The sequence below is a fragment of the Mastigoproctus giganteus genome, chromosome 5, assembly GCF_048544385.1.
Source record: "Mastigoproctus giganteus isolate SK-2022 chromosome 5, ASM4854438v1, whole genome shotgun sequence".
Lineage (NCBI taxonomy): Eukaryota > Metazoa > Arthropoda > Arachnida > Uropygi > Thelyphonidae > Mastigoproctus > Mastigoproctus giganteus.
The window spans coordinates 186,140,881-186,152,899 of record NC_143579.1 but is presented as its reverse complement, the minus strand read 5'-3'; the positions used below and the strand labels follow the sequence as shown (position 1 = coordinate 186,152,899).

The 12,019-nt window shown below is 39.5% G+C and overlaps 1 protein-coding gene across 1 annotated transcript in view; it reads left to right on the top strand.

The window, feature by feature from the left end:
- LOC150085929 (arylsulfatase B-like) overlaps positions 1-12,019 on the top strand; it is a 167,309-nt gene that overhangs the window by 10,415 nt on the left and 144,875 nt on the right. The window lies entirely within an intron of this gene.

The following is a 12,019-nucleotide window of genomic DNA, read 5'->3' as shown; positions in this document are numbered from 1 at the left end:
GCCCTCGCAAGGTACCAACTAACTCGGCCAAAAGCATAAACAAAAAACAATAAAAATATCTCAAAGGATTCATGCAGAAACGGTTTCCTCGCAGTATGGAAGAATGGTCATCATTACCGCTAGGATAACATCGTGCAGTTCCACAAGCCAAAACGGGGAACATCCTTTGTAAAAAGGATAGGTGGAATAGGACCAGGGTATGTCTGCCAGGGGCAAAGGTTGATGACGTTGTAGAACGGATATCATCTTTTAAGGGCACAAAAGGTGATATAGTTGTACACGTTGGCACTAATGATATTAAGAGTAGGAGACCGGCGGAATTACTTAGCAAGTACAGGTCACTGTTGAAAAAAAGCCGTGAATTAGGGTTGAACTTGAAAGTGTCTGCAATTCTGCCCAGACACGATAGGAGGGAGTATATGATGAGAGCCTTGTCGATCAATTCGGCCCTGGAGGGATTGTGCAAGGCTCAAGGGGTAGAATTTTTTTCAGCCTGGACTGTACTTGTTAACAGGAGAGATTGCTTCTACAGGGATGGGATACACTTAAATAGAAAGGGTGCAAGAATTTTTGCTGATGCTGTCGAGGCAGTGTTAGGTGGGTCGGAAAACTGCTAGTTGGGGGGGATACAAGGACTAATAGATTAACAGTAGCCAGTGGCAGAGGTGGAAGTGATTCTTGCACTGCTTCTATTGAAATGAGCAGAAGTCTGAAAAACAGGATGCAGGATATTTCAGAGACTGCTGGGAGTCATTGCGGTACAAGTAAACACATGGGTTGTGTTAGGGTAGCTAAGAATAGAAACAGGTGCATGTATACCTGCGTGTACACCAATGCTAGGAGTTTGGTAAATAAATTTGATGAATTTGAGGTATTGCTCAAAACATCAAAGGCAGATATTGTTGGGATATCAGAGACGTGGTGTCACACAGATATAAGTAATGCGGAACTGGAATTTGGGGAATACAATGTGTATAGAAAGGATAGACAGGACAGGAGGGGAGGAGGGGTTATGCTATTAATTAAGAAACACATAAAGTCCAAGGAAGTGAAGCCAGTCGACATCGATGGACAGGGCAGCGTCGAGTCAGTTTGGTGTGACATAAGCATAGGGAAATCAAAATTGAGAGTAGGAGTGTGCTATAGGCCTAATGACTCTGATGAGTATAATAAGATATTGTACAGGGAAATAGAGTGGGCCAGTAAATCAGAGAGTCTTATATGGGGGACTTTAATTTCCCAGATATTGACTGGAATTTGTGGGTTGGTCACTCGCACACTAGCAAGGCTTTTGTGGATTTATTGGATGATTGTTTTCTACATCAGCATGTTCGTGAGGCAACGAGAGGGAGCAATACTCTTGATCTGATTATCAGTAGTGATTCCTCATGCATTAAGAACCTGCAGATAAATGAACCACTAGGTGGCAGTGATCACAGTGTGTTGAAGTGGGATTTACTCAAGGAGGTAACTACCATCAGAGGTAAAGGGAAGGGTTTTTGTTTTCGTAAAGGCGACTATGATGGTCTGAGACAGTATTTAAATTCTATACAGTGGGACCAACTGATGATGTTACCAACAGCAAACTCAAAATGGGAAGCATTCAAGGAACTAATCTTGGAGGCTACCAGGCTTTACATACCAACTAAGAAATATTGTTCAAGGTTTAGGCCTAAATGGTTGTCAGATGAACTAATGAGACATGTGGCAGAGACGAAAAATGCATGGGATACATACAAATTAATGGGTGACATGGAAGCCTATGATAGATATAAGTTGGTCTGTAACCAAGTCACAAAGGAGATTAGGCAGGCAAAGGCAGACTATGAAAAATCCTTGGCAAAGGATGCAAAGAAAAACAGAAAAGAGTTCTTTACATACTTGAACTCGAAAAGGAAAGGGATGAATCAGATTGGTCCACTGGATATTGATGGTTCAACAGTTGAGGATCCTGTTCAGGTGGCTAACAATCTAAACGAGTATTTTGCATCTACATTCACGCATGAGGAGTTATTCAGGAAGGAGAATGATGTAGGTAAAGTAAACATTGGCAGTGAGCTGGATGATTTTGTAATAACTGAGAGGAAAGTGGAGGAGAGATTGTTGGGGATAAACATAAAAAAGGCACCTGGGGTGGATGGGATCTATCCAGTTATATTAAAGGAGGCAGCAAAGGAAGTAAGCAAACCCTTAGCCATAATTATGAGAGCTTCCTTGGACTCAGGGGAGGTACCTATGGACTGGAGATGTGCAAATGTGACCCCAATTCACAAAGGAGGTTCAAAGGCTGACACAAGTAATTATAGACCTGTTAGTTTAACTTCTGTTCCAGGTAAATTAATGGAGGCACTGGTTAAAGAAGCACTGCAGGATCATCTAGACAAGAATTCAGTTATAGCTCAGACGCAGCATGGTTTTGTTAAGGGCAGGTCTTGCCTGACCAATTTGATTGGATACTATGATGTAGTCACAAAAGAACTGGATGCAGGGAATAACTTTGATATTATATATTTGGATCTTAGAAAGGCTTTTGATACTGTTGCACATGGAAGACTGCTGCACAAATTGGAGCAGTGTGGCATTGGAGGCAAATTGCTGCTATGGATAAGGGGATGGTTGAGTGGCAGAAGACAGAGAGTGGTAATCAATGGACACTGCTCAACGTGGACTAATGTTATTAGTGGAGTTCCTCAAGGTTCAGTGTTGGGTCCGTTGTTGTTTTCGGTGTTTATGAATGATATTGATGATGGGATATCAAGTTTAATGTCCAAGTTTGCAGATGATACAAAGGTTGGCAGGGTCGTTAAGGGCAATACTGACGCTATGCTGCTGCAACAGGATCTGGACAGGTTGAACAGATGGGCTGAGAGGTGGCAAATGAGGTTTAACATCAACAAATGTAAAGTGCTGCATATGGGAAACAGTAACCCCAGAGCAACGTATCAACTCTGCGGTACTACACTGACAGTGGTGGAGAATGAAAAGGACCTGGGGGTAATTGTGCAGGCAGATATGAAGTTCTCTGAGCAGTGCAGACGAGCTGCAAGAGTAGCTCATGGTGTCTTGTCAATGATATACAGGAATTTTTCTAGCAGGGATAAGGAGGTGATTATTCCCTTGTATAAGGCAATGGTAAGGCCACATCTTGAGTACTCTATACAGGTCTGGAGGCCTCATTTCAAGAAGGATGTAGAGCTGCTGGAACGGGTACAGAGAAGGGCAACAAGATTAGTAAATGGAACAAAGGGTTGCTCTTACGAAGAAAGGCTTAAGTTTTGCAAATTACAGAGTCTGGAGACTAGGCACCGGCGAGGTGATCTGATAGAGGTGTATAAGGCTTTGAATGGTTTGAGCATGCTCAATGCCAATGGGATTCTTCATCGTTCTCAGAATAATCACCTCAGAGGGCATAAATTCAAATTGAGGAAGGACGGATGTCGGATAGATGTGCGGAAATTTGCCTTTGGCCAGCGGGTGGTTGGTTGGTGGAACCGACTTCCATCACTGGTTGTTGAAGTTGATAGCCTAAACAAATTTAAAGCTCAACTGGACAGGTATTTCGAACGAACGGAGGGGTGAAATGGGAGTGGGTTTTTTTTTTTTTTTTTGTTTTTTTTTGGCTGATGCTGAATAAGCTTGCTTTCTTGCATCATATGCCTCTGCTAATGCTAATGCTAATGCTAATGCTAAAGTTCTTTAAATGCTCTTCTTTGAGTAAGGTTAAGGTTAAAAGGCGCCATCTTAGCTTGACTCAGAATAGCAGCAGATTTAACCCGAATTTCATTAGCCAAAATTGCCGGTGATTTACCAATTGCCTTTTCAATGCCTATGGCTATTTCAGCAATAGGTGGTTCGGGATGTATAAGTGCAAACTTGGTCCCCAAATTCAACACTCCCTCCTGTTTCTTGGTTAGCTGCTTACTACTCAGATTATGAATAAAAACTTATTGATCTGCCTCTGTCTGTAGGTGTCGGCTATTCTAGTAACTCTATCCAACACCAACCTCCTTATTAGCGCCAAATGCCACGAAGATACACTACTGCTAATACTACTACTAATATAATCTTCTGATACCAAACAATAGTCCTCGATAACCGATCATCTTTGAACGGAGCCTTGACCCTAAATCCACTTGGTATAAGTCCATGTGTCTCACAGCGATACGCAAATCTCAGGTGCTGCTTCTGTCTAGCCTCTCTTATACTATGCTTCTGAAACTGTCGGATGTGTTGTAATACGGAATGGCCATAACTGCTAACTATATCCTGAAATAGGCCTCTGAGGTTGGGAAAACTCATATCACAATAATAAACTCGTACACCAACCGTTTAAATTGTTCAAACTCGTACACCAACCGTTTAAATTGTTCAAACTCGTACACCAACCGTTTAAATTGTTCAAACTCGTACACCAACAATTTAAACGGTTGGTGTACGAGTTTTAGCGCTTTAATTCTATCATATATTTTAAATGTTTTATATATTTATTTTAATCTAATTTAAGTTTTATATTAATTGTAAATACATTGTTTGTACTATACTTTACAGTATTAAAATTTTCTTAATTCAATTTAAACGGTTGGTGTACGAGTTTATTATTGTGATATGAGTTTTCCCAACCTCAGAGGCCTATTTCAGGATATAGAGAAACTTTGCTACCAGGAATAAGGAAGTAATTATCCCTTTGTACAAGGCCATGCTTAGGCTACGTCTTGAGTATTTTATACAGGTATGGATGTCTCACTTTTTAAGAAGGATGTATATCTGCTGGAACAGGTACAAAAAAGGGCAACTAGATTGGTGAAGGGAACAAAAGGGTGCTCTTACCTGGAAAGGCTTCAGTTCTGCAAATTGCAGCATCCGGAGACTAGGCACTTGTGGGGATGATCTGGTTGAAGTGTTTAAGGCCTTGAATGGATTGAGTAAGCTGAATGTGAATGGCATTCTTCCTCTTGTTGAGACTACACACATGAGCAGGCATAAATTTAAGTTGAGGAAGGATTGCTGCAGGATAGATGTGTGGAAGTTTGCCTTCAGCCAGTGGGTGGTTGATTGTTGGAACCAACTTCCAACGATCAACCTCCAATCAATAAAGGGAGAACTAGGAAAATTCTTGGAGGGTATGGATGGGTGAAGTGTGTAGGTTTTTTTATTTGGTTGGTACTATATAAGCTTGCTTTCTTGCATTATTTACCACTTTTACTACTACCACTTGATTATATACAAATGTTGAGTGGCATCTGTCATGCATAGTTATTGATAGCAAGGTGGCTTTACTGACACTTGCTTTCCACCACTCAGTAAAACTCTAGCTTTGTGATATTGAACATTATCTGGAATCAAACTATTGACATGCACGTTTCATGTGGTATGTGCTTCTGTTATTGGCAGGCTGGCATCCAATGACATATGTTTGTTGAAGCGTGTGAGTTTTTCAATTTGCATTTTGTTCACCGATAGTTCTAAAGACAGTTTTAATCAAAAATTAATTAAAAAGTGTTTTTAATGTAAAAATCAGTATTTGAAGTTCTGTCCAGAATATATTAAAAATAAAGATGGGATCAAAAAAATGAGCACTTTGGAATTGTTATATGCCGATTTTTCAAATGTAGGTGCATGGGGTCAAAGTGACCCTGTGTGCTTTGATTTTTCACAGCTGCTGATTGGATCCATTCACAGCATCTTGGGGTTGCTGGACCCCAAGGAAGATTTGGACGAAAGGAAAACGTTAAGGAATATTTGGACAAAATATTGGAAGGTATGAGAAAATGGTGTTTTTCTTTTCTTTTTTTTGTGGCTGGTGCCTTGCATCCTTACATCACATGGACAATACTACTGATATTACTATTGTTACTGCTAATACCATGCTGCCTTATAACTACATTCCTATTGAGATGAACATGATTTACTTCTTCAACTGTCAACTCCATTATTTTCCCTGGCACAGAAATCATACTTACAAGTCAGTAATTACCCACATCATTTTTTACCAACCCTGAGTCTTTGGAAACCTCTGAAATGAAAGCATGTTCTCATTATTCTAGCTACTGATTTAATTCCCTTTATTGCTCTTTTTAAATGTAGCTGGAGAGCTCCATCAGTCTCGCATTCCTTATTTACATTTAGCTGTATCAGCTTCTCTTCCTTTCATTTTTCATAAAATTATTTAGCTCCTAGTCAGAATTAGGTAGATTTCTGGTATCCCATCTCCGAAAACCGCTTCGCATGTGAATGTGGATGCAGAATACATATTTAGTTGGTCAACAACCTATGTGGAATCATCAGTAGTTTGCAATTAATATGAAGTAACAATATCCCATCTCTGAAAACTTCTGTGCACGTGAATGTGGATGCAGAATACATATTTAGTTGATCAACAACTTATGTGGAATCATCAATACAGCAACTCCAACTTATATAATGGTTGTGTTCCACGGAACATTATGTAAGTCAGAATTTCCTGCATTCTTGTGCAGCACTCACAACTGTGCTCGCCGAATTGATTGAATCAAAAAAAGAAATGTTCGACAAACATGTGAATAGAATTATTTATTATATTTATTCAATTTTTTATCTCATGCAAAGGAAAAATTACAAAAGTATGCAATTTAAAAAAAAATTCAAAATTATAAAATTACAAAAAGAGAGAGGAGACAGGCATAACGTGAGTAAGTTTTACCTCTCGAGCATCATTGCCAGAATCGACATCTTCAGCTGATAATTACGCCGCTGCGGAGGTTGAGGTCTGTGGAGATTTAGAAGGGGTTGGCCGCTCAACCTTACGAAAGAACATATTAATGGATGACTGGATATCAAATTACTATATTAGGGTAACCCGTAAATGATTACATTAACCCGTATTCGTGTCTGTAAATTGCGTGTGTTCTCTGGTCGATTTGCCTGTTTTGCTGGAAGAAAAAACCTCAGTTTCTGAGGGAAAAAACCTTGCTATCTACGCCTGAGACCGACTAACTCAGCCACGGAGTGAAAAAAGCCCACTGAAGTTCCTGGCGTCATCGACGGGATTCGAACCCGGGCCTTTTCCACCCGGTGTGGGGAGGACGGTGACGATACCACTGTGCTACCCACGCAGACATGGATGACTGGATAGTGGCTTTTTTTCTTTTCATCGTAGATTTCTTTGTAGCAAGCAAAAGCATATCATTCATCCCTCTGTTAACTTTTAAGAATCATTCGCTGTCAGGATCCTTCTTCTCAAACCTCGCCATTGCCAATGCAATTTCACAAAATGCCATTGCCATCTCTCTGGTGACGAAGCGCCTCGGCTCCTCATTTGTTTCACCTTGAGCTTCGTCAGCATTTTCTTCTTTCACTATCGCTGTCTGCCAGTCAATAAGTTCATTAGTTAATTCCTTCTCTTCTTCTTCCTCTATTAACTCCTCCACGTCTTTGGCATCAACCTCCAACTGAAGTATCTCTGCAACCTTTACAATCTTATCTTTAGCCTCTTCCTAGGATTCATCTTTTTCAAATCCTTCAAAACCTTTTGCGTGCCATGGGATATTTTACTTCCATGCGCCATTAAAACAACTTTTAGTAATTTCCGCCCAAACCTTATTAATGGTTAAGATGGCGTAGTAAATATTGTAAGATTTCCAAGTCTCTTATTGTAAAAGTTTTCTCATCGTCTACCGCAGACAATGCTTGAGCAAATGCCGTGCATAAATAGTATGCTTTTAAATTGAAATAACACCCTGATCCATAGGTTGGATGAGTGAAGTCTGTGTTTGACGGTAGAAATATGACTCTCACGTTCGAATTGAAATGATCTAGATGCGTAGGATGTCCAGGAGTATTATCTAATAGAAGCAAAATCTTGAAAGGAATGTCATTGTCTTTACAATATTTTTAAATCTTTGGAATGCAGCAGCATTTAAACCAATCCTCAAAGAGAGAGATTGTTATCCATGAACTCTGGTTCATGAGGATTTCCAGAATGGTACACAAGCAGTGGTTTTAATCTGTAATCTCCCGCTGCATTAGCTCCAAGCAAGACCGTGGCCCTATGTTTTGAAGCCTTGAAACCTGGCATTTTCTTTTCCTCTTTGGCAATGTATGTTCGATGCGGCATTTTTTAACTAACACAAAGCAGTCTCGTCAACTTTAAAAATTTGCTGCGTTGAATAGCCGCCTTCATCGATATTTTTTTCCAACACATCACAAAATTTCTCTGCAGCTGCAGAATAGGCACTGGCGACTTCACCGCATACTTAATTGTTTTGGAAACCAGCGCGATGCTTGAACCTATTAAACCACCTGTCACTTGCCATGAACTTGGCTTGGGGTTCGCCATACTTATCCTTAATATCTTCATAAATATGTCTTGCTTTTGCTTGAATGGCCGTTGAATTCAGGGGCACTTAGCTTCTGAATCTGATTTTCCATCCATATTATTAATAGCTGTTCCACCTTCAATATAGCACCTGAACACTGTTGATCTTAAGTGTGTCGATCCTCTGACATGTAGTAGTAGTAGTAGCAGCATTGCCATTTGATGCAAGAAAGCAAGTGTATGAGCTTATGCAGCATCAGCCAAAAAAAAAAAAAAAAAAAAAAAAAAATCACACCATTCCCTCCAAATGCCTGTCCAGTTCCTCCTTAAATTTATTCAACCTATCAACTTCCACAACGACAGATGGAAGTTTGTTCCAGCAATTAACCACCCGCTGGCTAAAGGAAAATTTCCGCACATCGATTCTACATCTGTCTTTCCTCGATTTGAATTTATGCCCCCTTAGGTTCGTAATCTGAACAAGTGGAAGGATCCCATCAGAATTCAGGTTGTTCAACCCATTCAAGGCCTTATACACCTCAATCAGATCACCGCGCAGATGCCTAGTCTCCAGCCACTGCAATTTGCAGAACTTAACCCTCTCTTGGTAAGAGGATCCCTTCATTCCCCTCACCAATCTTGTTGCCCTTCTCTGTACACGCTCAAGTAAATCTACATCCTTCCAAAAATGAGGCCTCCAGACCTGTACGCAGTACTCAAGGCGTGGCCTGACCATTGCCTTATACAGAGGGACAATCACCTCCTATTCCCTGCTAGCAAAATTCCTATATATCATTGACAAAACCACATGACCTGCCCTGGCAGCCTGTGTGCATTGCTCAGAAAACTTCATATCTGACTGCACAATTACACCCAGGTCTTTTTCATTTTCTATCACCTTAAGTGTAGCACCACAAAGTTGGTACGTTTCTCTGGGGTTACTTCTACCCATATGCAGTACTTTGCATTTGTCAAGGTTAAACTTCAGTTGCCACTTCTTAGCCCATCTGCCCAAATTATCTAGATCCTGTTGCAGTAGCACACTGCCATTACTGTCATTAACAACCCTGCCAACCTTTGTATCATCTGCAAACTTCGACATTAAGCCTGATATACCTTCATCAATATCATTGATAAATATACAAAACAACAGTGGACCGAACACCGAACCCTGTGGGACTCCACTAATAACATTAGTCCAAGAAGAGCAGCACTCAGTGATTACCACTCTCTGTCTTCTGGCACTTAACCATCCTTTTATCCATTGTAGCAATTTACCCTTAATACCATTCTGCTCCAATTTGTACAATAGTTTTTCATGCGCAACAGTGTGAAAAGCTTTCCTGAAATCCAAATATATGATATCAAAATTATTTTTTGCATCCAGTTCCTTTGTAACCACATCATAATATCCTATCAAATTTGTCAGACAAGACTTTCCCTTAACAAACCCATGCTGTGTCTGAATTATTGCTGCAGTCTTGTCTAGATGATCCTGCAATGCATCTTTAACCAGTTACTCCATTATTTTACCCGGAACAGAAGTTAAACTAACTGGTCTGTAATTACTCATGTCACCATTCGATCCCCCTTTGTGAATTGGGGATACATTTGCACATCTCCAGTCCGTGGGAATCTCCCCTGAGTCCAGGGACGCTCTCATAATTATGGCTAAGGGTTTGCTTAGTTGCTTTGCCGCCTCCTTTAATATAACTGGATAGATCCCATCCACCCCAGGTGCTTTTCTTATGTTTAACTTATGTTCTTTTATACGCGCACTGTCCTTTAAAATAGTATTCGCTGTTGAAGCAGCGAGACCTAATTCCCTTGTAATAGAATAGATGACAAAATTTGTCCTGCTTCGTACTTCTTAATCATTTTCATATTCATTTCTAAATCAATTTTGTTTCGTTTCCTGGCACTACCACCACTTGCACTTTTCATTGGTTGCTTTCCCTTCATCATTGTAATAAGTAAATAGGAATGAAGAGAAGTTTCTGAAAATTTGTTTTTTATACGATTGAAGATTTCAGTGAAGTGGAACACATTTCATCATAACAGCGTAAAAACCCACACGATTGCAGTTATCGGTATTATCGCAAATGCAATAAGATCGTGTTTACTGCTCGTTTATAATTAGATGCACTAACAGAAAAGCCCAATAAATCGGAAAGTGCAAATTGTTTTTATGGTCATGACCTCCAGAAACGTGCTTTAGAAAAATATCACAAAGGCGTTCAAAATTGATTGTTATAATCGGGAACGTATGATAATGATGAAAGGGTAGTGCAATTTCCATTATAAATATGACCTTTTAGAGAGATAAATAGCTTAGTAATATAGTGAAATTTTCAATTCCAAGGACTTGGAATAACTACAAAAAAAAAAAAAAATAATAAAAAATAATAATAATAAATAAATAACAGTGTTATTGGGTTCACGTTATGATATTTTCACAATACCTCCATTTATTCCTGGGGCCTCCGTAGCCAGGTGGACAGGAGCAGCAGTGCATAGCACAGCACACGTTTCTTGATTAGACCGGGGTTCGAGCCCGTGACCACCAAATACGGAGGATGTGGAAAGGTCAGGGAATGACCACCGCATATCCCGGAGCAATATGGCCTTAGTTGCTAATGCTCCTAAATAATAAACAAACATAACATTTATTCCTACAGGATTCAAAATACATTTCCACGATTTTTTTAAGTTTGCACCGGCTGGCAAAAACTTACGTAAAGTCGAATTTCCTTAAGTCGAGTATTAGGTAAGTCGGGGAGTTCCTGTAGTTTGCAATTAATATGTAGTAATAGCTGTATAGTGTAAAGAAGCCAAAGGTTTTTGCGGTATTGGCCGAAAAAAAAAAAGAGTAAATAAGCATACAAATTATTTGCTTCCCTCCTCACATGGTAAACTATTCAGTTGACCTTTGAATTAATAAAACTGTCAGCCTGAACTACCTGCACAGGCAGCTTGTTCCAGCAATTGACTCACTGGATAAAAGAAAACTTCCTACAATGTAGTCTAAACCTGTTCCCCTATAATTTTAATTTATGCCCTCAAGATCTGGAATTCTTTATAACAGTGAAAATTCTGCCTTCATTCATTTTAATAACCCTTCTCAGAGCCTACAAATGCCAATCAGGTCACCCCCTGAGGTGCCTGGTTGCCAAACTCTGTAGCCATTTAATTGGAGGCTTTCCTTATATGGTTGCCCATTTGCCAATCTTATTCGATTTCCTGTCTCTGAACCCTTCCAAGAAGCTCAATGTCTCATTTCAGATGAGATCTCCATAATTGAACATAGTGGATTAATGTGATTCATACTTTCCATCTGGTTTAAAATAAGCAAATAAGCAAAAATTCTTTTCTACTTTCCTTTGTGTCAGTATCAATTTAAATCACAAGGAGTATCCTTTAGGCAGCATAAAAAATTTATTAGTTTTTTTGATCACTTCCTATTTGGTATTTGCATATGTTAGCATTATCAGTTGATCCCACTAAAAATAATTAAAAAATTTATTAAGACTACTGTTATCATCTGTGTGAAATCAAAATCCTCTTACATTTGATAGTATTTATTCCCTTGACTGAATCCCACACCAGTACCCCTATGGTACCTCCTGCCTAGTACACTAGTTTCTTTGGTTGAAGATTCTTAATACGTGAGGAATTACTTGAATATATAATTCTGAATATTTATAGTATTTGAATAATTACTTGAAT